At 35.2% G+C, this 17,531-nt stretch overlaps 1 pseudogene; it reads left to right on the top strand.

The window, feature by feature from the left end:
* The first annotated feature begins 77 nt into the window (after positions 1–77).
* LOC140624782 (dnaJ homolog subfamily A member 1-like) lies at positions 78–16,444 on the top strand (annotated as a pseudogene).
* The last annotated feature ends 1,087 nt before the right edge of the window (positions 16,445–17,531 follow it).

Below are 17,531 nucleotides of genomic sequence, written 5' to 3'. Positions count from 1 at the left end.
TTGCTATGTTAAGTTCTGATAGAGCTCATTTCAGAATTCAAGTTATCAAGGGTAAAGAGAGCATGCATTAGGTAACGATGAATGGGTCACTACTCCAGGAAGATGTAACAATCCTTGACGTATATGTGCCTAAACACAGAATGTCAAAATCTGTGTTGCACAAACTGAAAGAACCAGAAGGGGAAATCCACTACCTAGTTGAAGACCTCAACACCTTTCTAGCAGAAATGAATAAATGCAATGGGCAGAAGAGCACTATGTATACAGTTGAACTCAACACCACCATCAATCATCTGTATATAATGGACACCTATAAACTACTTCAATCCACAACAGCAGAATGCACGTCCTTCTCAAGCTCACGTGGAACAGTCACTAAAATGGACCACATTATGGGCCACAAAACACACATTAACAAATTTAAGTGGAAAGAAATCACACAATGTTTGGTCTCATTTCGCAACAGAATTAAACTAAAAATCAGTAAAAGAAAGATAACTGGAAAACTTCCCAGTACTTGGAGATTAAAGAAATTCTTCTAAATAACACATGAGTCAAAGGAGAAATCTAAAGGAATTTTAAAATGTTTTGAACTAAATGAAATGTGTAATCAAGTGTGTGAAATAATGGTGGTCTAATATACCAAGGACTGAAAATTCTCCATTGAGTTAAATAATAAGGACACCACTGGTAACTTAGGGTGTTTTTAGCACAATGGTCATGATAAACAGCTTTAAAAGAAAGGGGTGGGAGAGGAAGTGAAGGCATCTGCTTTGGGAGTTGTGCTGCAAAATAAGGCAATGAAATTGTTTGCTAAATGAAGGGAATTATTATACTGAAGTTGCTCTTAAAAGTGTGAGACATTATATGTTTATGCAGATGAAAAAGAGAGGAAGATTTTGATGATACTGAAAATGATAACCTAGAAGAAAAAGAGTGAATGAGTCACAGCACAAAATTAGAAGAGTCAGTCATAAAATTGAAAGAAAATTTATGAAGCCAGAATGTAGCATATATGGGAATAAATAGAGACTGGTAGATGTATTTGGAAGAACAAGTAGAACTTCTTTTCCAGTTGCTTCTATTTTCTAGATAAAACCAGGAACAAGGTCATCATGTGGAAGTGAATAGGGGAGAAAATATTTGGGGGGTCTAAGGTAATTTAAACTACTAGACTTCTCTGGCTCCTGTTCTATGCTTTTTAGCTCTGAATGCACAAATAATACTGTTTTATATTATTTAAAATGCCTAGGTGGATCTTGTCAGTAAGATTAAAAAAGACATGGGTGTTACTTCTCAAATAATTAAAATATTTATAACTTGCTACATGAAAGTTCTGTTAGATTGACATGGTTCAAGACTTATTATGACATTGAAATATTTTTAGAGAATGAATGACTAAAGATACTGGTGCTAAGGCTTCAAAAACCAATGTTGTGTCTTCTTTTTTATTTGACATTTTCCTAAAGAATGACATAGTTTGGGATCCCTGGGTGGCTCAGCGGTTTAGCGCCTGCCTTCGGCCAGGGGGGTGATTCTGGAGTTCCAGGATCGAGTCCCACATCAGGCTCCCTGCATTGAGACTGCTTCTCCCTCTGCCTGTGTCTCTGCCTCTCTCTCTCTCTCTCTCTCTCTGTCTCTCATGAATAAATAAATAAAATCCTAAAAAAAAAAAATGACATAGTTTTTCCCATTGTAAAGGGGAAAATAAGAGCAGAAGGAAACTTAGAATGTTTTGTATGTTCTCCTGTAAAAAAAGAAAAATACAGCTCTCCCTTCTCGCCAGTACAATGTAAGATGATAACAGTTATAATGGCATAGAAATATTTTCATTGTTGTGAATGTGTAAATTTAAAGTCAATGAATTTAAACAAATATTTATTTTAAAAAGCCTTTGTCTCTTTGTCACTCAACACTATATTGTTTTGTTTTTTTTTGATTCTGTTTCTCCATGGTCATTCTTGTCGTTCACCTGGGTCAAGGTAAAAAATAAATCAATAGGTCAACTGGTAAGTAGTACCAAGGTCAGACTGCCTGAGTTCTGGTCTCAGCTTGTAGGATACAGATTCCTTTAATACGATTTAATTCCATTGCCAGGCCCAGCCAGCAACTGGAAATAGGATAGGTACACTGTATTATTTCAATTTTATTTCATCTGGCAGCTCTGTGGTGCCCATCTTATTAACTAGAGAACTACTTAGCCATATAAATTTCAATAATGTCATTGGAAGACACACCCACTTTCTTTACTTCATTGCTTGATGGATAGGGAGTAATAGTGAAGATCATATGTATGATTCATAAACTAGGAAGCACTTAAAGTAACTACAGTTCTATACCACATGAGCTTCCACACATTAAGTGAAGAGGCAAAAATAACACCCCGATGAAAGATGTCACATTTTTGAAGAAGGCCATTGGAGATGGTGACAAAAAACTAATTAGGTAGGAATCCTCAGCGAATCTGTTAAGTGTCAGAATAAAAGGAGGCTTCCTAACCTGTGCCAGTTAGAAATGTATGTTTAGACTTTTTTTTAATAAGCCATCGAACGAAGATAAGAATAAAACTATACAGAGAAAATGTGATTGAAAGTAAGTAAAGAGAAAAATCAACAACTCCTTAATTCAACTTAGTATCTCAATTTTCTTCTCTCTTGTAATTATGAGATTACAATGGATTAAACTCTCACCCTTTATTCTGTCCGCTACAGTGTTGCTTTAAAGCAGCCTAAGACACAACTTAATGGCTCGGGCCACAGTCACAAAAAACAACTATCACAGCATTTATTTTTGTTATGTATTTTTATACATATACACACAGATATACACATATTATATCACATAGCATATATATCATATAACATATATGATATGTGTGTATATGTATATATACAATTTTTCTATGTAGTTCTCAGTCTTCAACTCAAAAGAAATATATCTTACTCTCATCAAGGCAATGCATTAATATGAAAAAATAGAATTGACACTTTAACAAATAACAACAAATCAGTACTGAAAAAAATGAAAAATTATACTAGGAAAGGGAAACACTGGTAGTTGCATAGATATAGCAAACTTTACTAAAATTATATTTTAAAATTATGATATTTTTAAAAAGAAAATTATAAATTAACTCTGGTGTTGCAGAATAATGACTGCTCAATAAAATACCTATGTATTTTAGGAAGAACTAAGCCATTATTCTAGACAGAAAACAGTAAAACACTTACTTCTTAAAAAGTGGAATAAAAAGTGTCTCAAGGTTAAACTGAAAAAATTCCCCAAATCATGAATAATTGTTAGTAATGATTAAGTTGAATAGGGCACAAAAAGTGTGAGTGTTCAAATTTACTTGAACAATACTCAGATTCAATTTAAAGTAAGTTGGATTTATTTTTTTTTTCTACCTGGTATTTGAGAACACAAAGAAGTAATAATTTAATTTTTTATAAATGTAAAAATATATTGCTAAAAGTGGCTTATAAAGCTTTAAACACCACTTTTTTGGGTAGCATATCTTTGAGTAATGCACTACTTGATCAAACTTTCATTTGTACTTTATTTCAATGGTGTGCATCACAGTTGCAGCTACCCATTCAAAGAGACACAATACTCTAATAAGAATGGTTTACTTATAAATATAATTCAAGTACCTAAGCACTTCTAACCATAAATGCCTGTTTTCTGCTCAGAAAATCTTAGTCAAGTGTCTTAACAATAACAAATTTGTTTAAGTAACTACCATTCACCAAATAATTAGCCACTTGTGTTAAATATCTGATTAGTTACATTGTCCTACCCCTAGGGGTCTGATGACATATTGATATATGTGAGATTTGATCTGCGCTACTGTTGGATTTACCCTGTTTGATGATAAACTTTTCTCAAGATCAAAAAGATCCTTTCTCATGGTTTCCTTCTTCAGCAACCTCATTCTAACTCCTTTCTCTTCTACATTTAACTGTTGGTAACAAGTCATCTATATTTGCTTCCAAAATCGCCATGCCTTGTTTTTATTTAAAGGCAGGACTATAATGAAAAATAATAGAAAATACTCCAAAACAATATTCAAAAATATATTTTAAAATATAGACACATAAGTTGGCATTTCTTTTTATGTTTTGTTGTGGTCTCTTCTCCTCTTGTATACCATAAAGAAATACAGCAGGAAAAAAAAAAAGTCAAATTCCTTTTTTTAAATCACTTCTGAAAGATAAACATAATTGTCAGACTGCAATACCTATTAAGGTTGCCCAAAATAGCTTACGTCTTAAGAAGCCACAGTGGATAAAGTAAAGAAGTAGACAAATGCAAAAGGAGTAGTGGTGGTAATTTTTAAAAGACACCAGCAAAAACAAACAAGCAAACAAACAAACAAAAAGGAATGGTTAATTTTGAAGTGCGAAATTTATCATTGTTTTGCAACAATATTTGCTAGAAATCAGGATAGGGCGGAGAGGGACTATACTGAGAACCAATGTCTCTGGAACTCAAACAAAGTATTTTGGTTTCTGAACCAGGAAGAGTACATTGCATGCATGCCAGGGAGCTCTTACAAATAAATATCTGGTTCTGGTTCAACGTGGCAGACACTGACCAGGGGCCCTGCAATAAAGAGCTCACTATGCAACTGCAGTTAAATGTTAACAGGCTTCAACCTTGCTTCAGCAAGGGGATGGTATAAGGATCTAGCTATCTCACCTACTACCCTTTACCCACCACACAGAATTTACACCACACACAGAATTCCTCTAATAGATGGTCTTTGCTCTGGAGCTCCCTGACGGGCAGGCAGATTTAAGTCTGCATTGGGATTTGAATGCTCCCCTGCCCAATCCTGCTTCCTCCCCTCTTCTTTCACAGATGTTACTTTCTCCAAAACCTTTGCACTCCCAAGCCTTTCTAAGCTTCACTCCGAATAAAAATCTGCTTGCTTGGAGAAAGTGCAAATTATTAAGTGGTTAACAATAAGATGTACACGTGTAATACCGATACAAAGGTGCTATATGAAAAAACAATAAGGGAACTCAGCCCAACTTGCTCACACTACAGATCATCATTAAAAAATCCTGCCTCCAGGGGCACTTGGGTTGGCTCAGTGATTGAGCATCTGCCTTTGGCTCAGGTTGTAATGGGGGATCCTGTGATTGAGTCCTGCATCAGGCTTCCAGCTGGGAGCCTCCCTCACCCTCTACCTATGTCTCTGACTCTCTCTGTGTTTCTCTCATAAATAAAAGAAAAATATAAACCTTAAAAAAATGCTGCCTCCAGAGAGTCAAATGGTGACTGAATATTTTATAATGAGTTAAAAACCAAAAAATATGGCACACATGCCTTTATAAAGCAAAACTATAAAAAAACAATGCAGTAACTTATGAAAGATAGTTACACAGAAAAAGGAAGAGGTAAAACTTGAGTTATCCAAATTTGAATGAGAAGAAAACCCCCCAAAACACAAAAATAAAGACAAATAACAAACATGGAAAGGTCAAATAGAGACAAAGCCATTAAAGATATCAGGAAAATGAATAAATTAAATGAAGTAGAAATTGAAAAAAAATCATTGAGAAAATTCAGAGAAAGCAAAGGACACCCAAAATCCACAAACAGTAGTCTCTAGAAAATAAAAAAAATGTACTTGAAACTATTATTTGACAATGAAACTAATTTAATATTAAAGATACAACTCAAGTGGATTTTATTTTGTTAAACAGTTTATATATCAAATGCATATTTATATACTAAAATCACATAACAGAAGATTACACCAAGAGCCATGAAGATAAAAAAATGAAATTATTAAAGAATGAACTTCAGGTAAATAGAATTTTCCTAAGGAAACAGGGAAAAAACGACTGGCAGCGAACAGTAAATGATAAGTGAAAGTTTGGATTCCTAAAAAATGAGGGAATTCTATAATAGGATAAGAGCATGGTAATGTTTCAATTATTACAAATTTTGTGAGATAAAGAAAAAAGATGGTGGCAGGTAGAATAAATTTCCTGATTGCATTGTAATAGTTAAGTGTCAAACCATAACATTAAATGAGAGCAAAGGTAGTAGAAGAATAAGCATATTTAGCAGTACTAAGTTTATCACCAAATGATTACATTATTGGTTAATGTTATATATCATAAAACAGGAGGAGGGCTTGGAGGAGAGAGATGTGTTCATTTGCCACTGACTTACAGAAGGAATTAAGAAAATATAGGATTAAAGACCCTTATAATTATAAGAGCAATTACTACAACAAAAATGGATGCTCTTCCAAATATCAACACAACACATATACAAACACAGAAACTAGACTTTTAAAATACTGTAAAGAGACAAAATAAATATTCTAAGAGACCTAAAACCAAGTATATGTCATTTCAAATGTAAATAGTTTAACCTTTATTAACAGAAAATTATTTTCTTTTCACATTAAATCACAAAGCAAGATCTAACAGTAGTTTGTGTACAAGAAGCAAATCTAATTTGAAAGTATACAAAAGTATGAAATTAAAGACAAAACCAAGATTTGTACAACAAAATTATACTGGCAAAATGGAAATCAAATGAAAAGCATTGAATAAAACAAAGAAGGCCACTTCAGAATGCTAAAGGGTTTATCATAAAATGAAGATATAACAGTTGTGAATATTCATGCACAAATTATCCTAGCAGCAACTATCATAAAACAGAAATTGAATGAGATGCAAGGAGAATTGCAGAAAACATATTATGGAGACAAATTTATCTTCCCCAGCTCATGACTAATCCAATGGTAAAACAAACAAAACCCTAACGTCATATAAGACATAATGACATCATTAATAACGTGATTGATAATAATGATTATTATCTGGTTAACGAGATTATAATCTGGATAACGTGATTAATAAACGTGATTGATACATATAAACTATTTTATTTGTACATCATTCATTACATGTCTTGGTCAAATAAATTTTTGTCATCAGAAAGGGTTTAAACTTCACATTCTACTTATTATTTTACTTAACTGTTTGTATCCTTTTCCTCCAGATGTCATCACTTATTTTCAACATTTTTTGTTTTCTTGAATCCAATTCTTCCCTTAAGTCCTTTGACCCTAATTTATATGTATTTATGGTATAGCTGGGCTTTTGCTATAATTTTCCAGTGATCATCCAGTAGGGTAATCATATAGCGTAATGCCAGAATGATCTTGCCCATGTGTAATACTTTCATGGCTTCTCCCTGTAATAATCTTTGATACTACATTATTTCTAACAAAATTAAGTACAGGTTTCTCCACCTCTTGCAAGTTTCTCCAAAATTTATGATGAAACCCCATGTCCAGCTATCCTTATTATACTCTCTTGCATTTATTTTACCTTTGTCTAATATATTGTTGCTTTCTGAATGCTGCACTCACTTTCTGGTCTTCTTGCTTCCCCATAAAGAATTCATTTACTTCAGATTCCCTCCTTTCTTTTCCCTGGCTAATCCCCCTGACGTTATGCATTTGTTTCACATTCATTGCAAAGCTGGAGGTTCTTGAGAGCCGCATATATATGTTCTTCATATTTGTAAAATAGGATATAAAGTGATTTTATTAGGTATTTAAGAGTGGGTAATATTTTGGGAAGAGAACTTTGTGCACTATTTCCTATGCAATAAATCGCAATCAGAGTCTGAATCTCCCATCTTTACCTTCTCTTGTTTTATATTTTGAAAGAAATTTTAGAATAAGTTGGGAAGATATTGCTTATACTCTAGATGATAGAATATTGTAGCTTTTATAAGGCTTTCCTTGATATGGAAGCAAGTGAGAAAAATAAGTAGGTTTGAAAGAGATTTAGGATTTAACATTGATGTACATTAGTTGTAGATGAGATCTGATAGTTCAGTCATCCATCATTCTGCAGCCATTGTCTAATCTCTCTGCTGTGCTTTGGACACAATATTGTTTAGAGAGATAGTTATCACGAATTTCATTTTCTCACCTCCTTCTTGCTTTACAGTGCATTCTATTTTAGCTGTCACCAAAATAACCAATGACCGCATTGCAAAATTCAATGAATATTGAGTTTGACACTTTTGGTCACACTGTTGTTCTTAAAACATCTCTGGTGGTGATGAATACCAACTTAAAAATCTATATGAATAATTATGTAACCTTATTTTCTATTAATGGCACCTTTGCTTGATTTCTGAACCTCATTTCAGCATGCCAGTGGAAAATGTAACCACTGTTATCCTTTACGAGGGTCTCTACACCCTTGAATTGTGAATTGTGTGATCTCATGCAATGATAAGTCATTTGGGGGATTTGACGCCCCAACTACTCTTTAATAACAATCCATGTAGGTTGTTTCTGTGATGGACTTAGTCCATGTTTACAGGGCTCTTTCAACTCTAGTGTCTCTGATTTTTCTATCTCAGTTTGTAAGGCTATTGAAATTCTCACGTGACTGGTTACAATATGTACCTGGGCCCTTATTACCTTTGATACTGCTATGAAATATCTTGGGAACTCTCTGCCCCAATGATTTCTATTTTCTTTCCCCTTTTCCCTCTTGCAAACCTATAGGGTGGGGGGAGAACCTTGAAGGTTAATAGAAAATAACCCCTCCTTTCTATTTTTTCAAGGAATTCAGTCTACGCCCAGAGATCCCCCAACTAGGACCTCCTTTGATACCTGGCCCCACCCTCATTTATGCTTTGGCATTTGAAAGACAAAAGACAAAATAGTGGGCAGCCCGGGTGGCTCAGCGGTTTAGTGCCACCTTCGGCCCAGGGTGTGATCCTGGAGTCCCGGGATCGAGTCCCATGTCAGGGTCCTGTCATGGAGCCTGCTTCTCCCTCTGCCTGTGTCTCTGCCTGTCTCTGTTTCTCAAATAAATACATAAAATCTTAAGAAAAGAAAAGAATAGTTTGCTATATATTTCCAATTCCCATCTGTTTCATACCTGTTTAATGTTCTGAGCACAACATTAAATATATGTTTGAATTGGGGAAAAAGAAAAAGGAAGGACAAACAATAGAGGTAAAATTTTACAACAAAAATGTTTGTTAATGCTCTTTTTTTTGTTTTTATGTGATTGTTTCCTTTATGTGCACAGGATCATTTTGACTATAGTTCTCAGTTTAAGTCATATTTTATAATCATTTTATGTCCTTAATATTTTATTTCATTTATTATGTTTTATTTATTTATTTAATTTTCCTCCTTCATTCACTGTATACATTATATATTTAATGTATGTCTTCCAAATTTACTTTCAATATGCACAGATACACGCACACTATATATGTATGCATACAAGAAAAACACAAGATATTTAAATGCTTTTTAAAATAGATGCAAGATTGGAGCACCTGGGTGGTTCAGTCAGTTAAAGTTCTGACTCTTGATTTTGGCTTAGGCCATCATCTCAGGATTGTGAAACTGAGCCTGGCATCAGCCCCGCACTGGATATAGAGTCTACTTAAGATTCTCTCTCCCTCTGCCCCTCCCTCCTTCTCTTCCTTCCTTTCTTCCTTCCTTCCTTCCTTCCTTCCTTCCTTCCTTCCTTCCTTCCTTCCTTCCTTCTTTCTTTCTTCTTTCTTTCTTTCTTTCTTTCTTTCTTTCTTTCTTTCTTTCTTTCTTTCTTTCTTCTTTCTGATTTTATTTATTTATTCATGAGAGACACAGAGAGAGAGGCAGAGACATGGACAGAGGGAGGAGCAGGCTCCATGCAGGGATCCCAACATGGGACTCAATCCCAGGACCCCAGGATCATCCTCTGGGCTGAAGGCAGTGCTAAACCACTGAGCCACCCAGGCTGCCTTCTCTTCCTCTTTCTAAACAAACAAAATAATATAATATAGATACAAGAATTTACATTACCACCAGAAACACTTTCAAGACTCATGCTATAGTACATTATTGCTAGCCTTTACTTCTTAATTCCTGCTAATATTATAGATACAAAAGATATGGTTTGGCAGAATTATAAATATGTCCCTTCCCAAGTTCTCCATGTTATTCAAACAGTAACCTAGGTACTGCTGTTCAGTGACTTTTCAGATAAAATTAAGGTTGCTAATAGTTGGCTTTAAAGTAGGGAAATTATCCTGGATTATCTGGACAGAGTTAATGTAATCACATGAACTCTTCATAGCAGCAGAAGGAGGCAAAAGTTTGAGACTGAGAGGTAGGGTACAGAGAAAAGAGGCAGAAGTGAAATCATAGAGATTCAAAGCATCAGAAGGTCTCCATCTGTTGTGGCTGGTTTTGAAGACAGAAGAAGAGAATGAGGAGCCAAGGAATGCGCGTGGCCTCCTGAAGCTGAAAGTAGCTCCCTGGTTGACTGACAGCCAGCAAGGAAAGGGGGACCTCGGTTCCTCAATCACAAGTAACTGATCTCAGCCAATAATCTGAAGGAACTTGAAGGCTGATGTTTACCACAGCCTTCCACATAAAATCCCAGGCTGCCAACACCTTGATTTTGACCTGTGAAACCCAGAGCAGAAAAGCGAGTTGAGCCAACCCCCAATTTTGGCTGATATAAACTGTGAGGTGGTATTTGTTGCTGTAACCTATGAAGTTTGTGGTATTTTATTATGAGAGCAATAAAATGCCAATTCAAATAATATACCATTATTGCTTTTAATTTTAATTCTATTTCTGAGGTTGTGAATAAATTCAAATAATTACACATTCATATTTCACCTCTATAAATGACTGGTTCATGTATGAAAAGCCAATGGGATTTTTCTGTCTTTATCATATGCATTTGTAAGAATTTCTCATGTCCTTATTTTTGTATAATTTTCAGCAACTAGAAACACTAAAAATAGTCTTTCATCTGTCTGCTAATTTTTGTCTATTGTGCCCTTCACTGAACAAAATTTTTAAGTCTTATAAATTCAAAGCCACTATTTATTCTTTTAAAATGTGTGCTTTTAGGTTCTTCTTTAAAAAAAAAATTAAACAGTCCATTGTCATGAAGAAATACTCATATTATCCACATTGGTAGTAATTTCACTTTTCACATTAAATCTTTAAACTATCCAAAGTTTGTTGCTTGTGGTATGATGTTGCTTTTCACCCTAAACATGAGCCAATTCCCTTGAACACATTTTATGAAATAATCTCATACTTTGTAAAATTACTATACTAGGAGTTCTCAATCTCAGCATGCATCACAATCACCAGTGTTTGTGTATTAGCTAGGGTTCAGTAGAAAAGCAGGGATTTGTCACAGGAACTTGACCTTATATAATTGTGGAAGCTGGTTAAGCATCTTGGAAGACTATTTTCTCTGTGTCTGATGTGGAAGCTTGAAGTCCACAGAGCATGTGATCAGAAATAAAGTTATATGTAAAGTAAAAGAGGTAAGAACAAAGGATCCCCCAAGCACAAACTGGGGATCACAAGTGGTGAAAACCTTAACAACTTTTGTTGCCTTTCACTGTGATGGGCTCTAAAAGTACACATATACCTTGCCTAGGAGTTGAAGTGGAAGGATGATCCAAGGAAGGGAGAGGGAGAGCAGTTGTAGGTACAGGTAGTGCTTCAGGCCAATAAGGTGAGCCTGATTAAACTGTGACAGGGAAGCCACAAAAATTGTGAGCTACAGAATGGCTGCTGCTCCAATTCCACCCTACCAATCTCATGCAAAAATCTGTTTTGGCCTTCCCTAATCACAAACATAAAGAAAGGAGTATTCTGGGAAATTACTTCAACCTAGTGACGTTCACACATTACAAAGGCACCACGGCTGGTTAAATGTAGGTTGTTGAGGTGCAACATTAAACTTTCTGACTCACCAGATCTGGGTGAGACTCAACTCTTTGCACATATAACAAACTCTCCAGAGATAGCTGCTCTGGAAACCATATACTGAGAATGATTACATAATTAGTATATGTGTGTAACTATTATAACAAGTTCCGGGTCTGTTGATAATCCAGTATTTTAATTAATACATCTTAGTAATGTGTCGTATTGTTATTCTTTTAATAAAACTGCCTTGGGGATCCCTGGGTGGCTCAGCGGTCTAGTGCCTGTCCTCAGCCCAGAGTGTGATCCTAGAGTCCTGGGATCCAGTCCCACATTGGGCTCCCTGCATGGAGCCTGCTTCTCCCTCTGCCTGTGTCTCTGCCTCTCTCTCTCTCTCTCTCTCTCATGAATAAATAAATAAAATCTTTAAAAAAAATAATAAAACTGCCTTAGATACCCATTGACTGCATATGTTCAGCTGTATTTTATAATCATTAGGTCAACTTTTGCTTTAAGTTTTAAAATTAGAATGTATTGATACTAATGATTCATCTCTCTATCCATGTGTTAAGTATTTTAATAGAGCTTACTTTGCTTTTCAATAATGGTCTTACACATTAAATTTGTTATGTAATTTTTTGAAAGATTTATTTATTTATTTATTTATTTATTTATTTATGGAAAGCAGGAAAGAACTTGTGAGCTGGGGATGGAGCAGAGACAGAGCTGGGGATGGAGCAGAGACAGTCTTAAGCAGACTCTTTGCTGAGCGTAGAGCTGGACAAGGGGCTTGATCTCACAACCCTGAGAACAGGACCTCTAAGAACCAAGAGTCAACTGCTCAACCCACTGAGCCACACTAGCACCTGTTAGTAATTTCTATATGGGACTGTTGCTATTAAGAATATAATTTCTTATATTTTCTAATATTTATTTTTCTCATAATGGATGCCAACTTTTTTCATGTTAGTCTTGTATTTGTCAAGTTGGTTATTTGATAGTTCTAATAGTTTTGTGTATTTTTTATTTTAGCACTTCTGCAAATAGAACAGTAATTTCATATTGTGATTTTAATTTACATTCCTAAATAATTGAATTCCTTATTATACATTTTCTAGCCATATATATATTCTCTTTAAAACTGTTGTTTTAGATCACTTGACCACTTTGTTTTATTGTCTGCTTTTTTTCTTATTGATTTATAGTTCTCTCTATATAGTTCCTTATTGATTTATAGTTCTCTCTCTATAGCTCTATTTAGTTCTTTGTGCTTTTCTTGCTTTTCACTCTTTTAGTAAAGTCTTATGATGTTTATTTAGTTTACTCTTAAAATAAGCTAATAGTTTTTTCCCTTTTTCTGCCCTGCTTAATAAGTCTTGCCTATCCTGGGTTCATGAAGATATTCCGTTTTCCTTTGAAGCACTTTTTGGAGCTTTTGCTTTAAATGAGTGTCAGAGTTAAGAGTTTATAAATATTCAGGTATCACAATTCATTAGGACCAATGTTGTGATAAATTGAAATGAGAGATTTTCTCATGTTATACTGTGACAAACACTACTTTATATGATATATGGTCATTTTTTATATGCAAGTGAACTCAACTATTTTATTTAGAATTTTTACATTTATGTCATATTTGAAATTAATTGTAAATTCATTTTTTTTTGGATTCCACTTCTCCAGTTTGTTATCAAGATTATACTTACAATTTTTCAGCATTTTTCTTTCTGTTTTTATTTCCAGAAAGTATGGAATAGAATTATTGTAGAGAGCAAAATGGAGTCTCTCGTGTCAAGCAGGAGCCTGTGTCAAGAAAGAGCCTGTGTCAAGCAACGACTCAAGCAGTTAAGGTACTGCAGCCAGGAGATATCTCGGACCAATGTCAGGTGACACCCCAGAACTGATAACTAGCAAGACTAGAAGAGATTTGCAGGGATCCAAAACTGATTAAATCCCTTTAAAAAGTGAAGGATTTTGGCAGAAACTGTCAGACTCTTCAGACTTGACCCTTCTCTGTCTGACCACTTAAGAAAGGCAACTGCTGCCAAGGCTCTACTGATTGATCTTCGAACAGAACCGAGATTCTTCACTGCTTGAACATAAGGAGCAGTAGTGCCAAGACCTGACCTGGACCAGACCAAGGCCTTATTTCAACTGCGCGCCCACAGATTGACTTTGCATTGGTTCGTTAACTTTCTGCTCACTTCTGTTATCTTCTTTGGTGTGTGGTTTGTCTTCTGTCCTGCTTTCTGTGTTGTGTAAGAAGTCAAGTTCAATCACATGATGAAATGTTGTTCAGTTTGGAATCCTGGTTTATAATTGTGATTTAACTTTGCTTTATGATAGAATAAAGCTGACATTGTGGAAAAACAACTCGTGTGTGTGCCTCCACAGTGTGCTCATGACAATTATCTATCCTTAAATGTTTGGTACAGTTGGCTAAACTGCCTGGACATGGACTTTGTATGGGTAGTTTAAAAAATTGCCATGTCAATCATTTTAATGTTTTTATTTTCTATTTATGATTTACATTTCATCTTGGACCAACTTTGTAATATATTTTTCTACCTTATCATAATTTGGATTTTTAGGTACATTATGTAGTATTTTTAAAACAATTAAAAAATAAAAATAAAATAATTTCAATACCATAATGACATTTTTTTCTCTTCTATATTTTGTTCATTGTGCTATTTCCCTCTCAATTTTCTTCTTTATTAGTCTTTTCAGAAATTAGTTTATCTTAGTTTACCAGCTGTTCTTCTTCTTTTATCTAATCATTGATTCTAGATCTTCTGTTATTATTCCATCTCATTTTGTTGTTTGGGGCTCCATGGTTATTTTCTTTGCCTGGATTCAATAGGGCATTAAATTTTACAAACACATATTTCTGTATCCATTGAGATGATCTTACTACTTTTCTCCTTTGTTCTGTTAATGTATTGAATTATATGGACAGATTTTCAAATGTTAAACCAACATAGTTTGTTTTGCTTCAAAAGTTCTAATATATATATATATATAAATAATTTTTGTTCAAAGGACTAGATGAAATATGACTGTCAAAATATTGATCATTTGGGGACTTGGGGACATGGCAGTATTTTAAAGTGGTTTTTTTCCCCTATTTACATATAACTGAAACCTAATCAAGCAGATAATATTGTATACTTGAAACATCGTTTATCCTTTTTTCACAGCAAGCCTGTTTTATCCTCATGGAGTTAACAGATAAACTGTTCATGATGTTTAAAAGGAGATAGTAGGCTCAAAATGGAGTCACTTATGCTAAACTCTACCAAGACTTAATATGTAACCTAACTGCAGCTTCAGCTTCTCTCAGAAATGTGACCTCTAGGGAACTTTCCAGAGAACTCAGTGAAACATGGAGGAGTGGTGGCTGCCCAAGCTGTGCCCAGCATTGCGCTCCTTCCCACTCCCCCACACAGGCCTTGGCCTTCTCACCTGCTGTAGAAAGTGGTGAAAGAAACCACTTACTGTGATGTTTTGGGGGTCAAACTCAGTGCCACCCAGGAGGAACTGAAAAAGGCTTACTTGAAACTGGCCTTGGAGTACCACACTAATAAGAATCCAAATGAAGGAGAGAAGTTTAAGCAGATTTCTCAAGCTTATGAAGTGCTCTCTGATGCAAAGAAAAGGTTATTATATGACAAAGGAGGAGAACAGGCAATTAAAGAGGGTGGAGCTGCTGGTGGTTTTGGCTCCCCCATGGACATCTTTGACATGTGTTTTGGAGGAGGAGGAAGGATACAGAGAGAAAGGAAAGGTAAAAATGTTGTACATCAGCTCTCAGTAACCTTAGAAGGTTTACATAATGGTGCAACAGGAAAACTAGCTCTGCAAAAGAATGTGATTTGTGATAAATGTGAAGGCTGAGGTGGTAAGAAAGGAGCAGTTGAATGTTGTCCCGATTGCCGAGGTACTGGAACGCAAGTAAGAATTCATCAGATTGGATCTGGAATGGTTCAGCAAATTCAATCTGTGTGCAAGGAGTGCCACGGCCATGGGGAATGGATCAGTCCTAAAGATACATGTAAAAGTTGCAATGGAAGGAAGATATTTCAAGAGAAGATTCTAGAAGTGCATATTGACAAAGGCATGAAAGATGGCCAGAAGATAACGTTCCATGGTGAGGGAGACCAAGAACCGGGACTGGAACCAGGAGGTATTATCATTGTTTCGGATCAGAAGGACCATGCTGTTTTTACTCGAAGAGATCTTTTCATGTGTATGGATATACAGCTGGTTGAAGCCCTGTGTGGCTTTCAAAAGCCAGTGTCTATTCTTGACAATCGATCCATCATCATCACCTCTCATCCAGGTCGAATTGTCAAGCATGGGAATATCAAAAGGAAGGCATGCCAATTTATCGTAGGCCAAAAGAGAAACATTGCCTAATTATCTAATTTACGTTAAACTTCCCCAAGAATGGCTTTCTCTCTCCTGATAAACTTTCTTTGCTGGAAAAACTCTTATCTGAGAGGAAGGAAGTAGGAGAGACTGATGAAATGGACCAGGTAGCACTGGTGGACTTTGATCCCAATCAGGAAAGACAGCGCCATTACAATGAGGAAGCATGAGGATGATGAACATCATCCTAGGGGTGGTGTTCAGTGTCTGACCTCTTTTTTAATGGGGCCAGTGAATAACACTGCTGGCATTTTATATGCAGTAGTGAATGAGTGAAGGACTATAATCATAGCTCACTACTTGCTATTGCTTTTGTTTTAATATTCAACTATAGTAGTGTTTTAGAAGTTAAATGAAGAATAAACCAAAATATAAAAGCTCTAAAAAAAGAAAAAAAAAGAAAAGAAAAGAAAAGAAAAGAAAAGAAAAGAAGAAAGAAAGAAAAGAAAAGAAAAGAAGAAAGAAAAGAAGAAAGAAAAGAAAAAAGAAAAGAAAGAAAAGAAAAAAGAAAGAAAAGAGAAAAGAAAAGAAAAGAAAAGAAGAAAGAAAAGAAAAGAAAAGAAAAGAAAAGAAAAGAAAGAAAAGAAAAGAAAAGAAAAGAAAAGAAAAGAAAAGAAAAGAAAAGAAAGAAAAGAAAAAAGAAAAAGAAATGAGCCAACCTAGAATTTCCTGGTTAGCACTAGAAAGTATGTGCTGGCTGATAGACCCTTTCTGTTCCTGTTAGGAGGGTGACTTTGCCTAAAACAATGCATTCTCTGCTAACAGTTTCCTTTTCTCCCACTCACTCTCTGCCTGTAAAAATCTTTCCTTTTCTGCAACTCAGTGGAGCTCCTTACAATTTGTTAGATGGGATGCTGCTCAGTTTATGAATCTTTAATAGAGCCAATCAGATCTTTAAGATTTACTCAGGTGAATTTTTGTTATGTAACAATGGTGGGAAGGATTTAAATTATACTTTTGTTTCATCTTAAGAGCAGCAGCAAAAAAGCATGAATTCTTTTTTATAGTACCATACCCCTAAGCACCAGGCAACACCTTGTGGCTAGTTGTTTAAAGTGAAAGGCTGACATTATAAATAGGATGCTAATTTATTAATAGTGAAACAAACATATTTTATTTTTTATTTTTTTGACATGAGTAATTCTTTTTTTTTAATTTTTATTTATTTATGATAGTCACAGAGAGAGAGAGAGAGAGAGAGGCAGAGACACAGGCAGAGGGAGAAGCAAACTCCATGCACCGGGAGCCCAACGTGGGATTCGATCCCGGTTCTTCAGGATCACGCCCTGGGCCAAAGGCAGGCGCTAAACCGCTGCGCCACTCAGGGATCCCACAAACATATTTTAGATCTGGGTGAGTTTTG

Source organism: Canis lupus, chromosome 35, assembly GCF_048164855.1.
Source record: "Canis lupus baileyi chromosome 35, mCanLup2.hap1, whole genome shotgun sequence".
In the NCBI taxonomy this organism is placed as follows: domain Eukaryota; kingdom Metazoa; phylum Chordata; class Mammalia; order Carnivora; family Canidae; genus Canis; species Canis lupus.
Note: the sequence above shows the minus strand (reverse complement) of the source record. Positions and strands in the feature narration are given on the sequence as shown.